At 35.7% G+C, this 21,136-nt stretch overlaps 1 protein-coding gene across 2 annotated transcripts in view; it reads left to right on the top strand.

The window, feature by feature from the left end:
* Window positions 1-21,136, top strand: part of LOC128991515 (zinc finger protein 91-like) — a 107,767-nt gene that overhangs the window by 46,505 nt on the left and 40,126 nt on the right. Inside the window, exons 1-3 of one of the 2 annotated variants that reach the window (XM_054414459.1) lie at window positions 5,667-5,780; window positions 9,193-9,323; window positions 15,785-15,924. The gene's annotated coding sequence lies outside the window, so the exon portion shown is untranslated. Of the gene's footprint in view, window positions 1-5,666; window positions 5,781-9,192; window positions 9,324-15,784; window positions 15,925-21,136 lie in introns of those variants that run through there. The other variant, XM_054414460.1, reaches the window with a different exon arrangement.

Genomic DNA, 21,136 nt, shown 5'->3' with positions numbered 1-21,136 from the left:
TGATAACTCTTAAATTTTTGCCCTGCAATAGATCTCAAGAGAAAACCTTTTTGTTTTCTGTGTATGTGTCCGTTGCCCGTTAGCACGATAACTTGAGCAAAAATGATGAGATTTTGATGAAATTTGGTACAAACGTGAAGACCTACGTTTATTCGAACAAGTTCACGAACCAGCATAATTGGGCCATGGGAACAGGGGTTTATGGGTGGGAGGAACATATTACACAGGAAATACCAGGTATAAAACAGTTGGGTTGAACAGAATTTAACTCAAACGTGTTAGAATTGAACTCAATTGGGTTAGAATTGAACTTAAACGTGTTAGAATTGAACTCAATTGGGTTAAAATTGAACTCAAATGTGTTAGAATTGAACTCAAATGTGTTAGAATTGAACTCAATCGTGTTAGAATTAAACTCAATTGGGTTAGAATTGAACTCAAACGTGTTAGAATTGAACTCAAACGTGTTAGAATTGAACTCAAACGTGTTAGAATTGAACTCGATTGGGTTAGAATTGAACTTAAACGTGTTAGAATTGAACTCAACGTGTTAGAATTAAACTCAATCGGGTTAGAATTAAACTCAATCGGGTTAGAATTGAACTCAAATGTGTTAGAATTGAACTCAATTGGGTTAAAATTGAACTCAAATGTGTTAGAATTGAACCCAATCGGGTTAGAATCAAACCCATGAACCTACAGCGCTAACCCCAACCGGCAAATTTAATGCTAAATAATACTTTAAATAATCTGTTTTAACTTCGTTTAAAATTAATTTACTAAGTAAATATTTACTTTTTGTACTAGTGTAAACACAGCCTGAAGATGGAAACCTAGTTTCTGAAAGCGCTAGTGAATAAAGCAAATTATTACATATTGGCCTTGTTGAACATTTAAATTTAGATATAGGCTAAATTTCATCAGTGGTAGTAGTTTTATTTCAGTTTGTTACCGGGACATTACAGGATATCCAGTGGATTTTGTACAGGTCCCGGGATGTCATGGGACATTCTGGGATATCCTATGGCATTCGTACATATCCCGGGACTTTACAGGATATCCTGAGGTTAACTTACAAATCCCGGGACATTACGGTATATTGTAGGATATCCTGTGGATTTCGTACTCGTCCTGGGATTTTGCGGGATATCCTGAGGCTAGCGTACATATCCCGAGACATTCTCAGGACATATGGGACTACTATGGGATGTCCCTGGGATAAAGTGTGCTGTCTGGGTTCGGGTCAATCCAAAAACCCTGCATCCGTCTTGAGGGTACACAAGCAATGTAGAGCCATTAAGCCAAATGTCATTATCATGATCGAGAATAGCACCCAGACAGCACACTTTATCTCAGGGACATCCCATATGTCCTGAGGACGGGTCGCCGGAATTTTATCCCCCTGGAATTTTACCCCCTGGGCAAAGCTGACGTCACTATGACGTAGTAACCTGAGTGGCCAAAAGTTTGTTCGCGGCCGGAATTTTACCCCCGCGGATTTGGAAGTCTAATGAAAATAGTCAGAGCGTGATTAATTAGATTAGCGATAAAAACCGGAATTTTACCCCCTGTCCATATAACTAGCGTTTAGGCAACTGAAGATGTACGGGCCGGATTTTTACCCCCGGAATTTTACCCCCGGAATTTTACCCCCCGGAATTTTACCCCCTGGCTGATTTTAGAAATTTAATGATTGATTTTCTTATTTCTGTTTTAATTAATTGTAAACATTTCATTATTTAGTAGCCTATCTTTATTTATTTATTTTGTAATCTCAACTTAAGTAAACAGAATTCGCTGTTTTATTTTGATCATAACCAACAGATGGCTTCAAAGATCGAATCCTGACACTCGAATCTCAAAATTAATATTAAAACCCTGTTCGATTAGTTAATGTTACATATAAATTAAGATAGGCTACTTAATTATAAAATGTTTACCATTAAATTAAAACTGATTGACGATAATTAATCATTCTCACTAATTTATATCTGGCCAGGGGGTAAAATTCCGGGGGTAAAATTCCGGGGGGTAAAATTCCGGGGGTAAAATTATTCCGGGGGTAAAATTCCGGGGGGTAAAATTCCGGGGGTAAAATTCCGGGGGGTTAAAATCCGGGCCGTACATTCTAGGTTTTTATAATTTGATGTGTTCTGATTAAACTCACAACCGTGAAAATATATGTTTAATTCCGCGTTTAATCCATCGAGCTGATGTCGCGAAACTCAAAAGTTCGCGGCCGGAATTTTACCCCCTGGTTTGTGACGTCACGTTTGCCCAGGGGGTAAAATTCCAGGGGGATAAAAATCCGCTACCCCCTGAGGACTACCCTGGGATGACCTCAGGATATGCTGTCCGGGGATATCCCAGGTTGCCCATAGGACTACTATGCCTGTCGCAATATCCGTGGTATGTCCTGAGGAGAAAGTGTGCTGTCTGGGAGTGGCTCAAGCACCGAACCCTGCGGTACCCCATGGGTTAAGCTTTAAACACTGGACGAGGTCCAATTAATTGAAACCAGCTGTCTTTTATTGGCAAGATGGCTAGAAACGGATTTTTTTTTTAGAGCTGTACCAACAACTCTATATTTTGTCATTTTCGAAATAAGCACATCATGTGACACTACATCAAACACCTTGCTTAATCGCATACACTTAACAAGACTGAAGACTTATGTTCAATTGAATCATGTTGAATTATTGAATTATGATCATAAGATAACTGATACACATCCTTGCTTCTTGATGGCTTCATGTTAGATACAATACCAAGCACAATAATTGATCACTGGACACTTTGATCCCACTCAAGTTGAGAGCCCGGCCTCACCATATGCTGTAGGAACAAGTCAAGAGATAACAGAAACTGTGGAATGCTGTTATGTACTGTGTTGACAGATCATTTCTATAAAGAAATCGTTTGGGGCAAACAAACAAATATACTAAACAAATATATAAAACAAATATATGGTATTCAGATTTATCACAGTTAGCAGCTTACCTCTTACTAAGGCTTCGAAAAAACAAACTGTGTGACAAAAGTAAGTATGCAGTAATTAGCAGTTTCCTGTAATATTATCAGTGCAAGGAAGCCCACTTCATCGGGTGACTGTAGGAGAAAATGTCTGTTTACTGGCCACCTGCATGTCCACAAGCAAACACACCTATCGAATCTGCATTCTGGGCTGCTTCACTTCATGTAGTAAGAGCTTTGACTGCCTTTGATCATGTATTTTTTCCTACAGTTACCTAACAATGTACATGTTCTCTCACTGATTTGAGAAAGCAAAGTGGCCAATTCGCTCATCAGTGAGACAATGTTAACATTGTCTCACTCTAATTTCTTTGTCTCACTCCAGACTTGCAACGTGAAGGCACGAAAATAGTGAGCGCGTAACATGCAGACAAGGTCGTAATGCTCGCGAAATACGTTGGCAGCACTGGCTGTAAATCAGTTGGTCAGCTGTTGTACTGTTGTATTTGTCACAGCATTAAATGTCATACTAAAAGTTCACTTCTGTGTAAAAATATGTCGAGTTTCTTAACCAATTTATTTAACTGTAGGAAAAATATAATGTGCAACTCGAGTGCAAAGTGCAATTGCCTCACTCGAGAAACCATTCCTCACTCGCCTACGGCTCGTGAGTAAGGATTTCTCTCGAGTGAGTCAATTGCTCACTTTGCTCACTAGTTGCACAAATAACTATTTCCTAATGATGGCGAGATTTTCCGATATCGAGAATGGAATGAGAATCGGTCGGAAGGGACCGGAATTGGAATTGGGAACGGGAACAGCAAAGCAAGAAAAAGAACTACTCACTCAGACACTCACTCACTCAGTACAGTACAGTAACAGTACTCACTGAGACCGAGACCGAGAACTGAACTATAGAAAAGAGAACGAGAACGGGGAGAAGTGAATTTATCATCAACCAAATTATCAACGTAACGTAAATATCATGTACTTTAGGTTAATTCTTATGACTTATAGGTTTGTTTGTGTGTTTTTAGTTTATATGAGTAAATAGTTGCTTTTATCTTTGTTTTTGACAAAAAGAAAAGGTAATTATATCGACCTCCGGACCTCACGCGAAATTAAAATTTTTTTTTTCCAAAATGTTCGAAATTTTACGCTGATTTCAAAAATGATTGTCGTTTTTTTCGGAAACGTCCCGTTTTCCCGGAAAATGGGAAAAACGGGAAAAATATTTTTTTGTTCAAAACCCATGTTGTGGGTACTCAGATTGTGCGGAATTTCCTCCTGAACAAGAATATGTAAATATTATTACGATCGGACCACTATTAAGTAAAATATCACCGAAAAACGGGAAAACGGGGAAATTTTTCTTTGCTCAAAACCCATGTTGTAGGTACTCCTGAACAAGAATATGTAGTTTTTATTACTATCGCTTTTAAGTAAAACATCACCGGACAGGTTACCTAACCTAACATAACCTAACTTGGGGTTAGATTAGGTTAGGTTAGGATAGGTTAGTTTAGGTTAGGTTAGGTTAAGTTAGGTTAGGTTAGGTTGGTTTAGGTTAGGTTGAGTTTCGTTAGGTTAGGTTAAGTTTGGTTAGGTTAGGTTGGTTTAGGTTAGGTTGAGTTTTGTTAGGTTAGGTTAAGTTTGGTTAGGTTAGGTTAAGTTAGGTTAGGTTAGTTTAGGTTAGGTTAGTTCAGGTTAGGTTAAGTTAGGTTAGGTTAGGTTAGGTTAAGTTAGGTTAGGTTAAGTTAAGTTGGTTTACGTTAGGTTGAGTTTCGTTAGGTTAGGTTAAGTTTGGTTAGGTTAAGTTTGGTTAGGTTAGGTTAAGTTAGGTTAGGTTAGTTTCGGTTAGGTTAGGTTAGGTTATGTTTTGTTAGGTTAAGTTTGGTTAGGTTAGGTTAGTTTAGTGTTACCTAACTTAACCTAACCTAACTTAGGAACTTAGGTTAGGTTAGGTAAGTTTATCAATAACATGAGTATAGTAAGTAAACTAACCTAAACTAACCAAACTAACCCAACCAAACTTAACCTTACCTAACCTAACGAAACTCAAACTAACCTAAACCAACCTAACCTAACTTAACTTAACCTAACCTAAACTATACTAACCTAACCTAACTTAACCTAACCTAACCAAACTTAACTTAACCTAACCTAACGAAACTCAACCTAACCTAAACCAACCTAACCTAACCTAACTTAACCTAACCTTACCTAAACTAACCTATCCTAACCTAACCTAACCTAATCTAAACCTAAGTTGGGTTATGTTAGGTTGGGTAACCTGTCCGGTGATGTTTTACTTAAAAGCGATCGTAATAAAAACTACATATTCTTGTTCAGGATGAAATTCCGCACAATTTGAGTACCTACAACATGGGTTTTGAGCAAAGACAAATTTCCCCATTTTCCCGTTTTTCGGTGATATTTTACTTAATAGTGGTCCGATCGTAATAAAATTTACGTATTCTTGTTCAGGAGGAAATTCCGCACAATCTGAGTACCCACAACATGGGTTTTGAGCAAAGAAATATTTTTCCCGTTTTTCCCATTTTCCGGGAAAACGGGACGTTTCCGAAAAAAACGACAATCATTTTTGAAATCAGCGTGAAATTTCGAATATTTTGGAAAAAATTTTTTTTAATTTCGCGTGAGGTCCGGAGGTCGATATAATTACCAAAGAGAACCTTTCTTTGTGGAAGATGTGGTAAGAAATTGTAGTCCTATAGGCTATGAAGACATAACACCCTGGAGGCAATTAGGCCTATTTCAAAACCTTAAAAGAAGTGTTTTTCAAGGTAGGCCTAACTTAGTATTTACAAATTTGGCATGTTTACCAACAAATGTAATGTAGGTACCTAGGCCTAGGCTATGTGCTGATAAAAAATACCAACTTCACTAACTTACACTACCGGTACCGGTACATTATTGATGTATGATTTTTTATTCCTTAGCTTCTTGGCTTTATCTAGGTTACAGTTTCTTAACTGGGCTATGCTAATATCAATTGAAACTATCGAATTGAAAATATTGATTGATAATCGATATTTTTAAATATATTTATTATAAAATTTAACTACCATAACCTAACCTAACCAACCAAACTTACTGATGGTGAAAAAATCACATGAAGGTTTACTAATCGAATCGATAGTTTCAATCGATATTAGCATTGCCCAGTTAAGAAACTGTAACTTACCCTTTATCTATAAGTAAACGCAGAGGATAACGCGCCCGGCAGTTACTATCATAACCTGACCTGGTAAGAATTTTGGACCCAGACTCCAGCTTAAAACACACATTCTGAAGTGTGAAATTGTGTAAAAAGTGTATAAAATGAAGTTTTGAAGGATTATAATGGGGGGAAAAGCAATTCCAGTCCCAAATAAGCCTATTGACTGGATTTAATAAACGCAGAGGATAACTTACGCGTCTGGTAACAGGACGTGGATTAGGTGTCCGGCAGTTACTGTCATAACCTAACCTAACCAACCTAACTTGCTGATAATGAAAAAAATCAAATAAAGGTTCAATTCTCTTCATAGGCTAAGATAAAATTGTAAAATGCCAAAAATTCTAACAAAAAATGTACAGTTAACCCTGGAACTGCCGATCGGTCATTTTATGACCGACAGGGTCCGTTCCGTAGTGCCATCGGTCACAAAATGACCGATCCAGTATTTTTCATATATATAAGCTTCTACTCATCGGAACGAAGTATTTTATGCATCAATATTAAGCCAAAGAGGTTGGCTGCCTGCTAATATGACAGTTTTTACGTTTTAGCGAATTTCCCATATAGGGAATAAGCTATTACCGTAGTACTCACGGTAAGACCTGGACCCGGGACCGATTTTTTTTTTCGTTTTGAGGTCCCTAGAGGTCAAAAACACCATCCGTTCAAATTCATATATATATTTATATATATATAAATATATATTTATATATATATGTGTCCGTTAGCGCGATAACTCGAGCAAAGATGATCCGATTTTGATGAAATTTGGTACAAACGTGTAAACCTACGTTTATTCGAACGAGTTCGCGAACCAGCATGATCGGAACATGGGAACGGGGGTTTATGGGGGCTTTTATGGGGTAAAAATGGGTTTTTCCCATTTTTGACCCAAAAAACATAAAATTTTGCAATTTCTTTCGAAACTATTTTGTAGAGCTTAAAAAAACAAATAATTTAGTATATTGAAGCGTTATAATGCGCCTAATGGTTACGGAGAAAATTCCAAAAAATTGTAAATTTAAAATTCTCATGTTATTCTTATGGAGAATAAGTAAACTGTTGTAGTTTGCTTGTTTATAAACATATTTTGCCCAAATTTGGAAAATGTTTTTATTTCTTACTAACTATTAACATTTTACATAAAAAACACTTTTACCCTCCCTGTTGCAGCAAACCTAAGTATGTTTTAAACTGATTTTTTTAAATACGGAATAAATGTGATATTTTTAAGGAGACATTTTAGTGTAAATCCATTCAGGGAAATGGAAATTCGCTTAGTCTGCAGGTTTGCTGCGGCGGGGGTATTATTGTATTGGAGGGCCTGCAAACATATGTTGATAAAAGTGTTTGTTGTTTCTATGCAGTAGTGGTGTCGTCTGTAAACACGGTTGGTTTACCTCGTATTTATTTTGTTGTTTTTGCGTGTTTTTCGGATCAAAAAATTGTTTGTACTTATTGATAAACTCGTTTAGTTATATTCAAAGAGTGTTTTAGTAGTTTCCATTGTTATTTGTGAATATTTAGCGAACAAAGTGGACTTTGAAGTGACATTATGTGTGGGGGTTATTTTGTTTTGTTGGATTACAAACTTGATATTTTTACAATGGAAAATTATGCAGGACGATCCAGTGATTTACGTGAATTATTGATGAACGATCTTAGTGAAACTAATGATAATATTGATTCTGAAGTTGAGCCAGAGGAATCAGAAGAATCAGTCGTGGTGCCGGTAGGCCTAGGGGCAAGCCCATCAGTAAGTCAGCCTTGTGATGAGACAGGTGATGAATCAGATCTTGATGTAGACATTTATGTTTTACATAAATGTAAATGACATGTAAATGTAAATGACATGTTTTACATTATTACTTTTGTGTTTATGCCTGAGTAGGCTATTTCAAATAAGAAAGTGAATTATAATTTTGGTTTATTATTGTTATGTGACTGTTTGTGAACATTTATCTTCTTGGAGTTTATCCTTACCGTGGATACATAGTCCAAAAATTAGCAGGTATGCTTTTCAAATTATGTTTAGTTTAGATTTTTGTTGAATTACATTGTTTAGTAGCACATTAGAACTGACTAGTGTTGTATTTCATGACTTATAATAATTCTAGACACATATGTTTTCCATATGTCTGGTTCACGCAGAATTTTCACCGAGCACATCATGTGAAAAATCTCAAATTTTATGAATAATATATTACTTTTTCAGTAAACAAAATTTATTTCTAAAAACTAGATAAAATTTGCAACAAAATGTATATTTTGGAATTCTTGTGGCATTTCTGATGTGTATTGGACATGAGACATAAAATGCGGAAATGATTTTTTTATAAAATTTGTGTATAAAAAAATATGGTGTGTAAAAATTTTTTTTTTTGTTATTTTACAAAATAAATTTTACCATTGTATTCCTTGTTATTTTCTGAATAAAATGATGTATAGGTAGGCCTAATACATTACTTAAGTCATACAAATAATATTTTTTACGAATTTTAAAAAAAATGTATGTTAATTGCTGAAAAAAGTTTTGGCATTTGAAGAAATTTAATTGGCAGTTCCAGGGTTAAGAAGAAATTACATTCAAAGCAAAATCTGTGACAAAAAGTTAAAGTTACCTATGGGTTTCGAACCAGGTACCAGCATATCAGCCGAGCACTCTATCCACTATCCACGAACACTGATGGCTGAACATCGTATCATTGTGGTAATGGCGTTCCGGGACCCCCTACCGGACGCCTAATCCACGTCTGGTTACCGGACACGTATCCTCTGTGTTTAATAAAACCGAATTTTAATTTTGCATTATAATAATGCTATGGATTTACTATAAATTTTAGTGTTGATTTAAAATTATTACCTACTGTATTTTAATAAATTATAAAATTTTTGTTTAGACTAAATGAAAAAAACAATCTATCTAAATGATTACAACAAATGTTTATATTTAATAAAATATGATCTTTTTTCAGAAGAGGCAATAGATTTGAAGAGGAAAAGGAACTTCAAAAATTCATGTAGAAAAAAAACAATCTGCAAAGTATTATAGATACTAAAAACAACAGTTGAAAAAGTTTTTACTACACTAAAAGTACAAATGAAAGTAAGTAATTTACTATGTAAAACTTTAATTTATATAATGGCTGATGCAATATAATTTGAAAACAACATGAAAAAATAGAAATCACTTTTTCTTAAAATAGGACTACACGTAACTGTCCTAAGAAATAGACATACAAAGCCAGCTGACTAATTCCAATTAGTTTCTAGCTTGTCTAATAAGTTAGAAGTTGGAAATTGAAAACAAAAAAAAAATGTTAAAGGTCACTAAAAAGCCTCGCCTTAAGTGTCCAATATGTAGAAAAAAGTTTTCTACTCTATCAAATATGAAGTCTCATATATACTTACACACCAGCAAGCATCCCTTTAGATGTTTAACTTGTGAGAAAATATTTATTCATCTACATCATGTTAAGACTCATTTGTTAATTCATTCTGATAGGCGTCCTTATAAGTGTACTACATGTGGAAAATCCTTCGCAACCAGTGGCCGTATGAAGCAACATACATTAGTACACACTGGAGAGCGACCTCATAAGTGCACTTTATGTGGGAAATCCTTCTCAAGCAATGGCGATATGAAGAAACATACATTAGTGCACACCGGAGAGATACCTCATAAGTGTACTACATGTGGAAAATCCTTCTCAACCAGTTACTATATGAAGAAACATACATTAGTGCATCGGAGAGAGACCTCATAAGTGTACTATATGTGGAAAATCCTTCCAAACCAGTAGCGATATGAAGAGACATACATTAGTACACACCGGAGAGAGACCTCATAAGTGCACTATATGTGGAAAATCCTTCCAAACCAGTGGCAGTATGAAGAGACATACATTAGTACACACCGTAGTGAGACCTCATAAGTGCACTATATGTGGAAAATCCTTCCAAACCAGTGGCAGTATGAAGAGACATACATTAGTGCACACCGTAGTGAGACCTCATAAGTGCACTATGTGAAAAATCATTCCAAACCAGTGGCAGTATGAAGAGACATACATTAGTACACACCGTAGTGAGACCTCATAAGTGTACTATATGTGGAAAATCCTTCTCAACCAGTTACTATATGAAGAAACATACATTAGTGCACCGGAGAGAGACCTCATAAGTGTACTATATGTGGAAAATCCTTCCAAACCAGTGGCAATATGAAGAAACATACATTAGTGCACACCGAAGAGATAACTCATAAGTGTACTATATGTGGAAAATCCTTCTCAACCAGTTACTATATGAAGAAACACACATTAGTGCACCGGAGAGAGACCTCATAAGTGTACTATATGTGGAAAATCCTTCCAAACCAGTGGCAATATGAAGAAAAATACATTAGTGCACACCGGAGAGATACCTCATAAGTGTACTATATGTGGAAAATCCTTCTCAACCAGTTACTATATGAAGAAACATACATTAGTGCACCGGAGAGAGACCTCATAAGTGCACTATATGTGGAAAATCCTTCCAAACCAGTGGCAGTATGAAGAGACATACATTAGTACACACCGTAGTGAGACCTCATAAGTGCACTATGTGAAAAATCATTCAAAACCAGTGGCAGGTTGATGAAACATACATTAATTCACATAGGAGCAATACATGTGGAAAATCATTTACAATCAAAATATTTGTGAAGAAACATACATCAATTCACACCCAAGAATTTAAGCAGGGGGAGTTTCGATGATGAAAAACATTTAAAAAACGCACAGGAAAGCATTTATGTCATCTACAGAGCTGAAAATTATGTCATGTTTTTCATAAATTATGGCTGTAAGTGCCTGTTGCGGCTGCGTACGCATAAACAGTCCTTACATAAAAAAACAGCCCTTGTAATAGGCTACCATGTCAGATATTCTTTGTTTAATTTTAGAAAAAATATCAGGCAAGTCCACTTTGATTCACGTAGGTTTGAATCATTTTCTTAAATTCTTCCATTACACGTCCCAATATGTCACGGCCACCAAACAATTTTTTTCTGCCACTTTCAGGTTAATGGCATCCTATAAGATCAATCAGAGTTCGGGCATAGATGAAACATACTCCCTTAGTATATTCTCCGCCGGATAGGGCTCGGTATGTTCGAGCTGCTTGTACGGCGAAGTTACTGGCCCACGTAGTTCTGTACGGTCAGGCTAGGAGCGCTAGAGGTCTCGCCATACAACCACACACACAAACACACTCTTATTTCAGTATTTGTATCATCAGTTGTTTTATTGTGATTGTACTAGTTTAATTAATTTGATGTTGATAATAAATTGTTTTTTTATTTGAATAGCCATCTATTGTATTTGTTACTTGTGGGTATTTTGAACCGACTTCCCCAATACCAACAAAAGAATAAGGTTCTCAATTCGTTTGTGCCAATGTATCTTTTTCTATATATGTTCCCCAATTTCTCTGAGATTTTTATACCGATCAGCGTGGTTCCACCCCCTAAATAACCAGGAGGGTTATCCATTTTTACCATATATATATAACATTATGTTTATGTGTAAAGTGCTTTAGTAGCTTAGTAGAAAGATATTTGTCAAACTTAAGAGTTTCAGTTGAGTTATGTTCCTGAAACCAAAGGGGAATGTGTAACTATTTTATAGAATGGAATGCAAGAAAAATATTTTTGTTCAGTGCCCTCTCCGTTGCGAAGCACGGGTACAACAGCTAGTTGAAAATAAATATCACCAATGAAAAGCGTGTTAAAAATGTATGCTATTTCATATATTATACACTTCTGTATGATTAAAGATAATGTAAAAATCTTAAAAAAACAAATTGTATTGTAAATATAATCTTATTGAATGAATATTAGTCTATGGCCTGTATTACAAATGTAAACCTTAAAGCTTCTCCAGTTCGTTGACAAACGTTAATGATGTTAGGCTTTCGTTTATATATAAAAATATGCAGAGCCCTCCCACCACCTATGAACACCAGCCGCCACTGCATCTATCACTGGATTACTCTCGCTACTTAACACAACACATTTACTCTGCTTTTTGACACCTGTCACTGATGGTTTCTGCCACTGATGGTTGTCACTGATAATGCACCCTGGACATGTTGGAGCAATGTTTGTTCCCTTAACCTGAAGATAATATGGAATGGAAGACTTTGTGACCTTGAAGTAACATACATTGGTTCATACAGAAGAGCGACCCCATAAGTGCACTTCATGTGGAAGCAGGATGGGGCTCCTCCTTATTGGCTCTCGCTCTGCAATGCCCATGTTTTTAAATGACAAACTTCCTGATGGTTGGATTGGCCGCTGTAAAGTTAGTAAACATAACCTGTTCTACTGTTGTCACTGTAATGTGAATACTTTCCTACAAATTGGAGAGGTTTGAGCTAATAGCAAGAAGAAAGCCCTGTTATTAACATAGCCCCAGAGAAAGAAATTGCGAAAAAATCCGGCAAACAGGTTGACCATTCATGTATCGTCAGTTGAATAAAGTATTTTAAAACCCAATAAATACCGGGTGTCCCAAAAAGAATGGATCAAAAGTAAACTGACATGAACACTTTAGTTCTTAAAGATAAAAAGTTAATTTTATATACATTTTATTTCTTAACATTCTAAGTTTTTCCTAACATGATTTCACCGCCCAACCTCTACATGTTCTCCGTTGTTCACTCGGAGAAAGTCAAGGCGGTGTTCAAGCTCAGACCACACATTATGTCGCATTTCATTGGATATTTTTACAAAGGTTACCCTTATATTTGCTTAAAGTTCATATAAGTTTAAGATCGGCAAGGTATACACTTGACTCACAAATCCCCATACAAACAATTACGAGGCGTAATGTCTGGAGATCTAGGAGGCCTCCGTATGGGACCGCCGCGACCAATCCAACTGGGAAGGATTCATCCGTCTGGCCGATGTTTCCAGAATCCTTAAACTGCCTGTACCATCGCTGCATACTGTTTTTGGATGGTGGATTTACATTGTATACAGTCCGAAATCTTCTTTTTACTTTAACCACTGATTTAGTCTCAATGAAGCACTCAAGGCGCTGTGCTTTTAACTGCACATACATAATACATAGGGCCATAGCGGACGAGTTTGCTACTTACTTTAAGTCTGTGTACGAGCCTTGTCAGCTGGGCTGCGACGATCTGTGTCGGCGTGCGCTCCGCTCACCGACCCTGCCTGGCGTCCCGTGCCTCAATGTCTCCTGTGTCTCGTATCATGATGTCCTCTCTGCACTCAAAAACCTCAAACCTAAAAGATCTCTTGGTCCAGATGGAATACCGCCATATATTCTCAAAGCCTGTGCAGATTTGTTTGTTGAACCGCTTCTAGCTATTTTTAATCTCGCGATTACCAGCAATGTTTTCCCAACGAAATGGAAGCAAGCTAAAATAATTCCCATTTTCAAAAAGGGCCGAAGAGACATCATAAAGAATTATCGTCCAATATCAATTTTGCCTGCTCCTGTTAAAGTATTTGAATCAATTCTTCATCATAAAGTGTTCAGCCATGTCAGTAAATTTCTATCTTCAAAACAGCACGGATTTTTCCCCAGCAGATCCATTAATTCAAATCTGTTAAATTTTTCTGAGTTTTGTATTCCTGTTATTGATAGTGGTAATCAAGTTGATGTTATCTACACTGACTTCGAGAAGGCCTTCGACAAAGTTGATCATCTGGCTTTGCTTTCGAGATTGAACTACTTTGGTTTTTCTGAAGGACTCTTAAAATTCTTCTGTTCATATCTCAGGGGTCGAAAACAATTTGTATCTTTTGAGGGACACCTATCAGAACAATTTGATGTAGACTCAGGTGTGCCCCAGGGCTCAAATTTGGGACCTTTGCTATTTATTTTGTACATTGATAGCTTAAAAGATTTGATAATAAACTGCGAGTTTCTTCTATATGCTGACGATCTCAAAATATTCACTATTGTCAACAACCAACAAGATTGTGTTATGCTACAAGATGATATCGATCGATTGTTTCTTTGGAGTCGTGACAATCTAAAATTTCATGTGGATAAATGTTCTGTTGTAACATATTCAAAGAAAACCCCTAGTAACCTCATCATGCATAATTATAATATTGGTGGTAGTCTTCTTTCGAGGAAAACTTCAATTAAAGACTTGGGTGTGACATTTGATTCCAGATTTACATATAATGATCATGTGATTTCCATTTGTAAGACTGCCTTCTCAATTGTTGGTCTTATCCGCAGGTTGGGCAACATTTTTACTAATCAGAGAAGTATTAAACTGTTATATTGTTCACTGGTCAGGTCAAGATTAGAATATGCTTCTGTGGTATGGTATCCTAGTGTGAACTATTTATCCGATCTCATAGAGGATGTCCAAAAAAGGTTCTTGAGATTTCTTTATTACAAAACATTTGGTTACTATACGATGTTGGTCCCATACTCAGAACTTCTCACACTGTTTGAACTCGATCAGTTGAGTACTAGGCGTAAAGTGTCAATGATGTTGTATCTGAGGCGGTTGGTGTGTGGTGAGCTCGACGACGCAGCGCTGCTGTCCCGTGTGCGGTTCACGTTGCCCAGACACAATTCACGTTCGCGTTTGCTCTTCTCCCCCCACTTCTCTAGAACGAACCTTGGAATGTGTTCGCCGCTCAACTCAATGGTTAGGCTGTTCAACACAATTAATAACGACCAAATAGATATATTTTTTAACTGTCACAGTACGTTCAGGAAATACGTTTTTAGATATTTAATTACTCCAAATAATTATTGTTTTTAAAATTAATTACTCTGTTCAGACTTTGTTGTTGTATTTTATTTATTTAATTTGTTATTGTTGTTATAGATATTTAAATAATTGCCAATGTTATTTTTTAAGATATTTATTTGTACGTTATTTATTGATATTAGTTCGTTTTTGTCATATATTGTATTGTTGTGAGTGATTACACTAATAATTATATTTATTCAGCAAGATGAACTTTTACCATATTTATTATTTATAATGCATGTCAAGATTTTGTTGTTCGAATATTAATGCTACAATGTAACTGGGTTTATCCTGTTTTGCAGCATTGCAATAAAATAAATAAATAAATAAATAAATAAATAAATAATGCATCCGTGTGGTTTGTTTATGTTTTGAAATTCAAGCGTGCTCACAACAATAAACAGCTGATTTTTGTTGAATCATACTAAAAAAACTTAAAGATGTCAGCTTTAAAATAAGCCATACTCGACTTTCCTACGACCCTCAATAACTCGTATATTAAGCTGTAGATTTGATCCATTCTTTTTGGGACATGGTGTATTTTATGGACACCTAGACCATACCTATTAAGATAAAATTTATATTATCTGCAATTACATTTATAATTTTAATTTTGCATTATAATTATGCTATGGATTTACTATAAATTTTAGTGTTGATTTAAAATTATTATTTAAATAAATTATAAAATTTTTGTTTAGACTAAATGAACAAACATACTATCTAAATGATTACAACAAATGTTTATATTTAATAAAATATGATCTTTTTCAGAAGAGGCAATAGATATGAAAAGGAAAAAGAACTTCAATAATTCATGTAGCAAAAAAAATTTAATCTGCAAAGTATTATAGATACTTAAAACAACAGATAAAAAGATTTAAGTTTTTACTACACTAAAAGTACAAATGAAAGTAAGTAATTTACTATGTAAAACTTGAATTTTATATAATGGCTGATGCAATATTATTTGAAAACAACATGAAAAAATAGAAATCACTTTTTCTTAAAATAAGACAACTAATTTAATATGATTGAATATAAAAGTCAAGAAAAATGCCTCAAGTAGGCTGTGTTGTATTGTATTTAATGAACATAACAATATTTGATCAAAAAGTTAATCAAATTTGATTGATACACGTAACTGTAAGCACCAAATCCTAAAAAATACACATACAAAGCCAACTGACTAATTCCAATTAGTTTGTAGCTTGTCTAATAAGTTATAAGTTGGAAATTGAAAACAAAAAAATGTTAAAGGTCACTAAAAAGCCTCGCCTTAAGTGTCCAATATGTAGAAAACTGTTTTCAACTCTATCAAATATGAAGCCTCATATATACCTACACACCGGCGAGCGTCCCTTTAGATGTTTAACTTGTGAGAAAATATTTATTAATCTATATCATGTTAAGACTCATTTGTTAATTCATTCTGATAAGCATCCTTATAAGTGTACTATATGTGGAAAATACTTCACAAGCAGTGGCAGTATGAAGAAACATACATTAGTACACACCGGAGAGAGACCACATAGGTGTACTATATGTGGAAAATCATTCCAAACCAGTAGCGATATGAAGAGACATACATTAGTACACAACGAAGAGAGACCTCACAAGTGCACTATATGTGAAAAATCCTTCACAACCAGTAGCCGTATGAAGCAACATAGATTAGTACACACCAAAGAGAGACCTTATAAGTGTTCTACATGTGGAAAATCCTTCTCAACCAGTGGCCGTATGAAGCAACATACATTAGTACACACAGGAGAGAGACCTTATAAGTGCATTTTATGTGGAAAATCCTTCTCAAGCAGTAGCAGTATGAAGATACATACATTAGTACACACCGGAGAGAGGCCTCATAAGTGCACTATATGTGGAAAATCCTTCTCAACCAGTAGCCGTATGAAGCAACATAGATTAGTACACACCGAAGAGAGACCTTATAAGTGTTCTACATGTGAAAAATCCTTCGCAACCAGTGGCCGTATGAAGCAACATACATTGGTACACACGGGAGAGCGACCTCATAAGTGCACTTTTTGTGAAAAACTCTTCTCAAGCAAGGGCAATATGAAGCAACATACATTAGTGCACACCGGAGAGACACCTCATAAGTGTACTATATGTGGAAAATCCTCCCAATCCAGTAGTGATATGAAGAAACATACATTAGTGCACACTGGAGAGATACCTCATAAGTGTACTACATGTGGAAAATCCTTCTCAACCAGTTACTGTATGAAGAAACATACATTAGTGCACCGGAGAGAGACCGCATAAGTGTACTATATGTGGAAAATCCTTCCAAACCAGTAGCGATATGAAGAGACATACATTAGTACACACCGGAGAGAGACCTCATAAGTGCACTATATGTGGAAAATCCTTCCAAACAAAAATGATTATGAAGAGACATACATTAGTACACACTGGAGAAAGACCTCATAAGTGCACTATATGTGGAAAATCCTTCTCAACCAGTAGCCGTATGAAGCAACATAGATTAGTACACACCGAAGAGAGACCTTATAAGTGTTCTACATGTGAAAAATCCTTCGCAACCAGTGGCCGTATGAAGCAACATACATTGGTACACACGGGAGAGCGACCTCATAAGTGCACTTTTTGTGAAAAACTCTTCTCAAGCAAGGGCAATATGAAGCAACATACATTAGTGCACACCGGAGAGACACCTCATAAGTGTACTATATGTGGAAAATCCTCCCAATCCAGTAGTGATATGAAGAAACATACATTAGTGCACACTGGAGAGATACCTCATAAGTGTACTACATGTGGAAAATCCTTCTCAACCAGTTACTGTATGAAGAAACATACATTAGTGCACCGGAGAGAGACCGCATAAGTGTACTATATGTGGAAAATCCTTCCAAACCAGTAGCGATATGAAGAGACATACATTAGTACACACCGGAGAGAGACCTCATAAGTGCATTATATGTGGAAAATCCTTCCAAACCAGTGGCAGTATGAAGAGACATACATTAGTACACACCGTAGTGAGACCTCATAAGTGCACTATATGTGGAAAATCCTTCCAAACCAGTGGCAGTATGAAGAGACATACATTAGTGCACACCGTAGTGAGACCTCATAAGTGCACTATGTGAAAAATCATTCCAAACCAGTGGCAGTATGAAGAGACATACATTAAACAGAAAACTATGAATACAACAAAATTATGAAGCAGTAGTGATAGTTTTTTTTTTAAATTTATAATTGTATTGTTTTTTTAGTTTTATATTTGACGCCATTTCTTGTAATGACATGTACAAGGACAAATAAAGTGATTTGATTGATTGATTGATTGATTGATTGATTAGTACACACCGTAGTGAGACCTCATAAGTGTACGATATGTGGAAAATCCTTCTCAACCAGTTACTATATGAAGAAACATACATTAGTGCACCGGAGAGAGACCTCATAAGTGTACTATATGTGGAAAATTCATTACAACCAGTAGCAAAATGAAGAATCATACTTTAGTACACACCGGAGAGATACCTAATAAGTGTACTATATGTGGAAAATTCTTTACAACCAGTAGCAAAATGAAGAATCATACATTGGTACACACAGGAGAGCGACCTCATAAGTGCACTTTTTGTGGAAAACTCTTCTCAAGCAAGGGCAATATGAAGCAACATACATTAGTGCACACCGGAGAGATACCTCATAAGTGTACTATATGTGGAAAATCCTCCCAATCCAGTATTGATATGAAGAAATATACATAAGTACACACCGGAGAGAGACCTCATAAAGGTACTACATGTGGAAAATCCTTCTCAACCAGTGGCAGTATGAAGAAACATACATTAGTATACACCAAGGAGAGACCTCATAAGTGCACTATATGTGGAAAATCCTTCACAACCAGTTACTATATGGAGAAACATACATTAGTGCACACCGGAGAGATACCTCATAAGTGTACTATATGTGGAAAATTCTTTACAACCAGTAGCAAAATGAAGAATCATACATTAGTACACACCGGAGAGATACCTCATAAGTGTACTATATGTGGAAAATTCTTTACAACCAGTAGCAAAATGAAGAATCATACATTAGTACACACCGGAGAGAGACCTCATAAGTGCACTATACGTGGAAAATCCTTCACAACCAGTTACTATATGAAGAAACATACATTAGTGCACACCGGAGAGAAACCTCATAAGTGTACTATATGTGGAAAATTCTTTACAACCAGTTACTATATGAAGAAACATACATTAGTGCACACCGGAGAGAAACCTCATAAGTGTACTATATGTGGAAAATTCTTCACAACCAGTTACTATATGAAGAAACATACATTAGTGCACACCGGAGAGAAACCTCATAAGTGTACTATATGTGGAAAATTCTTTACAACCAGTAGCAAAATGAAGAATCATACATTAGTACACACCGGAGAGAGACCTCATAAGTGCACTATATGTGGAAAATCCTTCACAACCAGTTACTATATGAAGAAACATACATTAGTGCACACCGGAGAGATACCTCATAAGTGTACTATATGTGGAAAATTCTTTACAACCAGTAGCAAAATGAAGAATCATACATAAGTACACACCGGAGAGAGACCTCATAAAGGAACTACATGTGGAAAATCCTTCTCAACCAGTGGCAGTATGAAGAAACATACATTAGTACACACCGGAGAGAGACCTCATAAGTGCACTATATGTGGAAAATCCTTCACAACCAGTTACTATATGAAGAAACATACATTAGTGCACACCGGAGAGATACCTCATAAGTGTACTATATGTGGAAAATTCTTTACAACCAGTAGCAAAATGAAGAATCATACATTAGTACACACCGGAGAGATACCTCATAAGTGTACTATATGTGGAAAATTCTCTACAACCAGTAGCAAAATGAAGAATCATACATTAGTACACACCGGAGAGAGACCTCATAAGTGCACTATACGTGGAAAATCCTTCACAACCAGTTACTATATGAAGAAACATACATTAGTGCACACCGGAGAGATACCTTATAATAGTACAGGTAAAATAATACAAAAACACTCCATATAAACAACAAAATTTGTACATTCATGAAATTTCACCCGTGAGTTACTAATAATATGAGAAATGAAGATCCGATGAGTCCCCAAAATTTTGAGTGTCCTAAGGCCCTTTTTGGGGCTCTTTTTGATCCGAAGGGCCCTTGTTCCTGAATAATTTTCTTTTTACGTTTAAGGTCGAGTGAGGTGTGGTTTTCGATGGTTTTAGTTATTTTAAATCGATTGGGACCAGTTTTAAGCGTATTAAACCACTCCATACAGGGTGTTTCGAAATATTATTACTTTTTACGATATTTAAACATTTATTCATAAAGTAATAAAATTAGTTACCTCCATGCTCTATATAAAAGGGGATTATTGAAAATAATTGTAACTACGTAAGGGGAAAGGATAACAAGGAGTAAGAGAAGATATTAAATACCCCCGTCACAGCTAACCTGCAGACTAAGCAAATTTTCTTTGCCCGATTTTCAATTAACTAAATAACTAATAGCATTGAGTTTAATGAATACTTAGGTTTGCTGCTACAAGGAGGCTAATAAAGTGTGTTTATAGCAAAATATTAATAGCCTAGTATAAAACAAATAAATTTGAAAAGTTTTATTAATACATATATATATAAACAAATAAACAAAATCGTTACACTATTCTCCTTAAGAATATCATGGAATTTTCAATTTAAAATTTTTGAATTTTATTCGTAACTAATACACTTACATAACACGTTAATATAAAAAATTATTTGTTTTCTTTAAGCTCTTTAAATGCTCTAGAGAAAAATTGGGAAACTTTGTGTTTTGAGGGTCAAAGATTACAAATTTATACCACATAAAACCCTGTTCCAAGGTTATGCCGGTTTCGTTAGAATTGAACCAAAATTACTTGAGTTATCATGTTTACGTATGTAATATGGATATATTATATTATATATATATGTATATAAACACATTTATAATATTTTGAGTTATCTAGCAACCCTCTAAACAGCAGTCCTCTAAGGGTGCTTGAGGCTTCTGGGGGCATCGAAATGAAAACGTAAATCG

The sequence above is a fragment of the Macrosteles quadrilineatus genome, unplaced genomic scaffold (assembly GCF_028750875.1).
Source record: "Macrosteles quadrilineatus isolate MER2022 unplaced genomic scaffold, UCM_ALF_1.0 Scaffold_4__1_contigs__length_99947679, whole genome shotgun sequence".
Classification (NCBI taxonomy): Eukaryota; Metazoa; Arthropoda; class Insecta; order Hemiptera; family Cicadellidae; genus Macrosteles; species Macrosteles quadrilineatus.
Note: the sequence above shows the minus strand (reverse complement) of the source record. Positions and strands in the feature narration are given on the sequence as shown.